The following is a 6,303-nucleotide window of genomic DNA, read 5'->3' as shown; positions in this document are numbered from 1 at the left end:
TTGGCAAAACTGTCGATCTAAACTCCTCACTTATTTTTGTAAAATCCCAGAATTTCTCACACAAATAGATATAAGTAACGTTATTATACTTAAAAAAGAAACTTTAGAACAGGGATAGAATAATTGCCTTGCAAGGTGGGTGCTGGTTTCGGTCCTTGGCATGACCTATGGTCCCCTGAACCCTCCCAGGAGTGATCCCTGAGTGCAGAGTCGAAGAAATGAGCACCGCTAGCAGTGTAGAGTTAGCAAACCACCCAAACACACACACACACAAACACAGAGAGAGAGAGGGGGGGGGGAGAAATTTCATTTCTAGAGTCCGTATAGAACAACTGAAGCTAATATAAATGTATTATATGCAGCATCCAGGCTAATATTTCTAAACCACTTACATGAAGGAGGGTAACCCTCCCATAACCACGTATGGTAGTTCATATTCCCTTTACTTTTTAAAAGTTTACCATGATTTTGTTGTAACTTAATATCAAAATTACATATAAAAATTGAGCAGAAAAATTGAGGAATTTACTTCTTATAAAAATTACATAATATACAAAATTAAGCAGAAAATTGATGAGTTCATTCCTTCAGATTATCTTTAAGAACTCAAAAACTTGAATTTTGCTGTCTTCTCCCATTTTATTGAAAGGATAAAAAAATTGAAAGGAAATCCACTTCTTGGAAACCGGCCAGGTTTTATGCAGAGTCATTGGATACTGGACAAAGTGAAAGGATCGTATTTGTCTGCAATGACAGGTAGATTCGGCCCAGGATACACTCACAAAGCATAGTCATTTGTCCAATACACTGGGCACACATAAAGGAGCAGAAGAGTGAGGTGCTCTTGGGATGAAAATTGTCTTTACAAAATGATTAGGAGTGCCCAAATTGCTGCTAGAAAAATAAACAGTTTCTGCACATTTAATTACTAAGTCTTTGTGAAAGATGATAATTGCTTGTGTACCATATTGAATTCTGCAGGGATTAGTAGTAAACTCTGAAAGTGGTACAGATCTGAACTCATTAGTATTGCTTTCAGAAAATGTAGGCCTTGGTTGGATAGAACCAAATCCAGGATCCTCTGGGCCAGGAGCAAACACAAAATGATGACTTTGGTGAATATTTGGATATTTACATATTACATCTGCCAAAGTCTTTAGAAATCTTTCAAAATTTGACCTTGATTTTTTCCGTATAGTGCAGGTGAAAAATTGCCACTTAGTATATAGTAGGTTGTAGGTGCCGGTAAATAACCGGCAAATATGGTGTGAAGTTTTTCCAATACTCTACTTGGTCCAACCAAACATACCAAACATCAGCTACAAAAATAAACATGGCATCTTTATCCTCATCTTCTAGTTGTTTGAGTTGTGCAGAGCTTTTTACAGATGGCCCTCCAAAAAATTAATATTTGCATAGTATGCATGGTTCATATTCTCTTTAGTTCAACTCCAATGTCACTGAAAACCAGACAGTTAGACCACTTTGTGAATGAAGTCCAAAGCAAAGAAAAATATTTGCTTAGACATAAAGAAAATAGTCCTACTTACTCTTATTCTTAAAGCTTCGGAAACATTTGCTTAGGCATAAAGAAAATAGTCCTACTTACTCTTATTCTTAAAGCTTCGGAAATATTTATTGAATGTAAGTATTAAAAGATAAGGTTTTATCAAATTAGATACCAACCCCACACCCAAAAAATAAAGAATGTATAGTCAAACTCATAAACACCACTTCCCACAGTCTTTGCATGATAGATATATCTTGTTCCTTAGCAACTTATTCTTGGATCTGATCCACAGATACTTCCCTTCCATAGATAATCAAATAAGAATTCCTGTATTTCTTTTATTGTTACAAGCTAGGAGTGGCCTTAATGAAGAAGTTGACTTAACTCCTGACCCCTGAGAAGAACTACAGACCAATTCTAGGCCCAAACTTCCCTTTGTCTATGTTTTAAACAGAGCTCCATGTTTAACTAGCTTAAAGTCAACTAATCTATAAAATAAGTAATCTATCCACTAGCCAGAGTCAATAAGATAATTCGTCCACTAACCAGAGCCAACATTTTATAGCCAACTATCTTGGAGGATTCACCAAAAAGTTATGCTAATCTTTAAAAAATATTTTTGTAAAAAAATATATATATATATATAGTGTATGCTGTTCTACATGTTACTAGTATGTGGTTCTATTTGTCTAAATTTTCCAGCTTAAATAGTAATGCTCAGATCTATAAGCTGGTAAGGTAGGTAAGGTATTTGCCTTTCATGTGGCTAACTTGGGTTCAATTCTGTCTCCATATAACCTTGATAACCCTTGATAACCTCCAGGAGTTATCCCTGAGCACAGAGACTGGAGTATGTTCTGAAAACAGCCAAGTGTGCCCCAAACTCCCTCCACATACATACACACGCAAAAAAAAAAATGTGGCTATAGTCATAGTCTGTGGTCTATATGACTATGATCTTTAAAAACCCTTTCACCTATAAATGGAAATCAATTTCAACCAATTCCAAATGACGTTTTCTTATGCATGTCTTAGGCAAATGTTTTCTAAACTATTTGATCCCATTGAGGTCTACAATACTGTAGATCCTAAAATTGGCAATAAACTCTTTCCAAAAGACATCATACTTTCCTGATGTAAGGCGGGTAAATTTGCACTCTGAGACATGATAAAAAGAAACTTTTTCCTTCTTCTATATTGGCCTTATTTTCTCTCTTTTAAAAAAAAAATTAAACAATCACCATGAGATACACAGTTAGAAAGTTGTTCATGATTGAGTTTCAGTCATACAATGTCCCAACACCCATTCCATCACCAGTGTATATTTCCTACCACCAATGTCTCCTGTTTTCCGTCCACCCCACCCCTAGCCTGCCTCCATGGCAGACTCTCTCTCTCTCTCTCTCTCTCTCTCTCTCTCTCTCTCTCTCTCTCTCTCTCTCTCTCCCCCTCCCTCCCTCCCTCCCCCTCCCCTCCCCCTCCCCCTCCCTCTCTCTCCTTCTCTCTTTCTCTGTCTCTCTGTCTCTCTCCCTATCTCTCTCCCTTTCCTCCACCTCTCCCATTTTCCTCTTTTCCTTTTATGCACTGTGGTTTGCAGTACTGTTACTGAAAGGGTATAATGCATAACCCTTTGCCTCCTTTCTGCTCTCAGTTTTTGTCACAGTGATCATTCCCAATGAACAAGAACTGAATGCTGAAAGTAGGTACAGGATTATACATGACAAACTTTCAGTATCTGTATAATACTGAGAGAGAGCAAAAGAGAGAGAGAGAGAGAGAAAGAGAGAGAATGAGAAAATGCCTGCCACAGAGGCAGGCTGGGTACAGGATGGGTTGGCAGGAAGGAAACTGAGGACATTGGAGATGGAGGTAGAAAATGTACACTAGTGAAGCGATGGGCATTAGAATATTGTAGGACTGAATCAAAAGAGTGATTCAGTACAGTGATGCAGTTGACTCAGGGTTCGATCACTGCACCACATATGGTCCCCCAAGTCCACCAGGAGTAATCCTGAGTTAAGATCCAGGAGTAAGGCCTGTACATTGCCAGGTGTGGCCCCAAAACAAAATAAAATAAATAGTTGATCTGTATAAGTAACAGTCATTCTGATCCTTTTATGATCGAGGGCTATCTTTCTGTGTTCTCCAGAGAAAAGACTTAACAAAATTATTGCCATGGAATAGCCAACCACAATCATGCTGCAGAAAAAAAGTGTAGATGAATGTCAGGCAATCCGTTTTAAGGTCATCTTAATTTTCTGGAAAATGGGTTGTTTGCACTATTTTGTCAGTTTTTTAACATTGAAGGCTATCATGTCTTCCAGTCTTTTAAATAGTGGATTTGCTACAATCCTGCCTTTGAAATTTTGTGTTTCTTTTCTTGCTAAAATTATTACTAGTTTAGTGTAACGTGGTTACACTAGTGTTAGCCCTTATGGTTTTAATGTACATTTATGGCACTTCACCAACACCAAAGTGCCCAACACCTTCTACCCCTGTCCTCATGTCACGTCTACTTCCTTTATGCCCCCATTCCTGCCCTACTTGGTAATCTGAGTTTTGTAATCCAAGGTCAAGAGTTTGTCATCATTCTATACTATAAGTGCCCTTGTTTTCTCTGTATATCAGAGATGGATGTTTATCCTTCTACCTATTAACACTGGACCCTCCAGTTCTTAGATCTACCCCAATAGATTCACTGCCTGTCAATTCATCAGACATTATTTGCTTCCAAATCATTTAGTCTTTTGGTGTGAGAACATCTCTCATGCCTCCCCATATGCACACGCATAAAAAACTCAACTTATGATTTTCTTAGAGATGACCCCTAAATTACATGAGCCACAGGACCCACAATGTCTACATCTTCTCTAGTTTTCTCTGAAGTCTTACATACAGATTTGTGTCCACTGGGGTGTGGATAATGGTGAGCCACTGGGGAAAATGGTTGGATACTGGTGTTCAAATATGTGTCACTGCCACCAGCATGCGCTGGTGATAGAGATTTGTGATGTTCACTGTGTGTCAGGAGGATCCCGGGCACATGAGTTGAAGTTGTATGATCCAGGCCTTTCTTCGACTTTGAAATATTAGCATTGTATTTTGTTCATTGTGCCCTCAGTTTTCTGGTCTCTGGGCTCTGAGAGCATTTTTTTTTGGTAGAATAACTGCATTTACCTTTTTGCCGGGGACATTAAATGCAGCTGTCTGGCTCTTTATCCATAGTCAATGCTCAGTTACAATAAACAATGTTTATATTATACATTTAAATGGATATCTATGACTCTGAGCTCCAGAGTAATTTGTTACACCAAGTTTTACAACTTAAGAGGTCTTATTCCCTGAAACTGTGTGAAGAATTTAATCTGTTTGCAGTTAGAACTTTCATCAGTCTTAAGTTGGTCCCTGACATATATAAATTAATAATCATTAAGACAAGGTCTTGGAAGATTTTTCTCTCTAGTTTCAGCAGAGAAAGAGCTGGGCTTTCTTATTTTCTTTAAGTTTTTCATCACGGGTATAAAACCAATTGTTTCTTACCCTTTACTCTGAATGTCATAAAATCATGTTCATCATCATTCTTTAGTGAATATATAGAAACTTCCCATATTGTGTAAGTTATTAACTTTATTTCAGACAACTCTGACTTTCAGACTGAATTATTTCTACCTTTTTTATCTATTTGCTCAGAATATTGCTATATTTTGACGTGTGCATTTATGCAAGTTACCTCAAGTTCTTTCCAAAACAATGTAGGGCTCCTAAGTAATATTTTCATCTAATTATTATAAATATAAATAATGATAACTGCATTTGAAATTATATTCCAAAATGTAATTGAAGAGTTTAACTACTCTTATATTCCTATGACAATGATTTATTTATTTTCAGGGTCTTTTGATTTACTCATCAACCCTCGTAGGACCTCTATTATCATTCCCTTAGCCAGGAAATATTACAATGGTTAGAACACATGCCTAGCATGCATCTAACTTAGGTTCGGTTTCTTCACCACATAGTCCACCCTATGTAAGGGTGCAACTCTAGTGCTCTAGTACCACTGAGTGTAGCACTCTAGTGCCCTACTACCACTGCTGGGTAGGGTATCCCTGGCACTGCAGAATCTGAGCAATACTGCATCCTTGGTCCTCAAGCAGAGCCGTCAGTGATAATACCCCATCTCCAAACCTCATAAGCATTATTTAGGAATCACTACCACTACCACCACACACACACACACAAACACATACATGCATAAGCATGCACATGTGTACGTGTGTATCATTCTCTGTAATATCTAACTGATATTTTACCTTTCCTTTAAATGCAAGTGCTGGCCAAAATAAAAGTCATAGGACTACTAGAGATAGTGAGTTTGTGTCTTGTATCTTTCTTTATATCTACTGTTGCTATCTCAAAATAGCATTTATGCTTACTGCCTTTGCTAAAGTATATGATTCAATGCACTTAGAAGAATGCATACATATTGCTACGCTACTAAGACTTTGAGATAAATGTGCATGTTTTGTGGTTTCCATTCTAATCTTTTGTATTTTATTCATACATATATAAATACTTCTCTGCAAACTAGCCATAGATTTCCTTGGAATTCCAAGTTTCCAGGATACAAAAACTCTGACAAACTTTATTTAAATAGAATTTTGCAGACTGTTTGCAAATATCTGACTGAGATCTAGCTCATGACCAGGGAATGGCAATGGGGGTTTCCCTAGGCTGGAGACTAATAACATCCTCTTTTAAATAGTTGCTTGAGTCTCCTAGTCCTTTTGACA

General features: G+C 37.4%; 1 pseudogene; it reads right to left on the bottom strand.

Annotated features, from left to right (window-relative positions):
* Nucleotides 1–587: 587 nt before the first annotated feature.
* LOC130034687 (DNA polymerase epsilon subunit 2-like) lies at nt 588–1,433 on the bottom strand (annotated as a pseudogene).
* Between the last annotated feature and the right edge of the window lie 4,870 nt (nt 1,434–6,303).

The sequence above is a fragment of the Sorex fumeus genome, unplaced genomic scaffold (assembly GCF_029834395.1).
Source record: "Sorex fumeus unplaced genomic scaffold, SorFum_2.1 ptg000061l, whole genome shotgun sequence".
Taxonomy (NCBI): Eukaryota; Metazoa; Chordata; class Mammalia; order Eulipotyphla; family Soricidae; genus Sorex; species Sorex fumeus.
The sequence above is the reverse complement of the archived record's forward strand: the minus strand, read 5'-3'. Positions and strand labels throughout refer to the sequence as shown.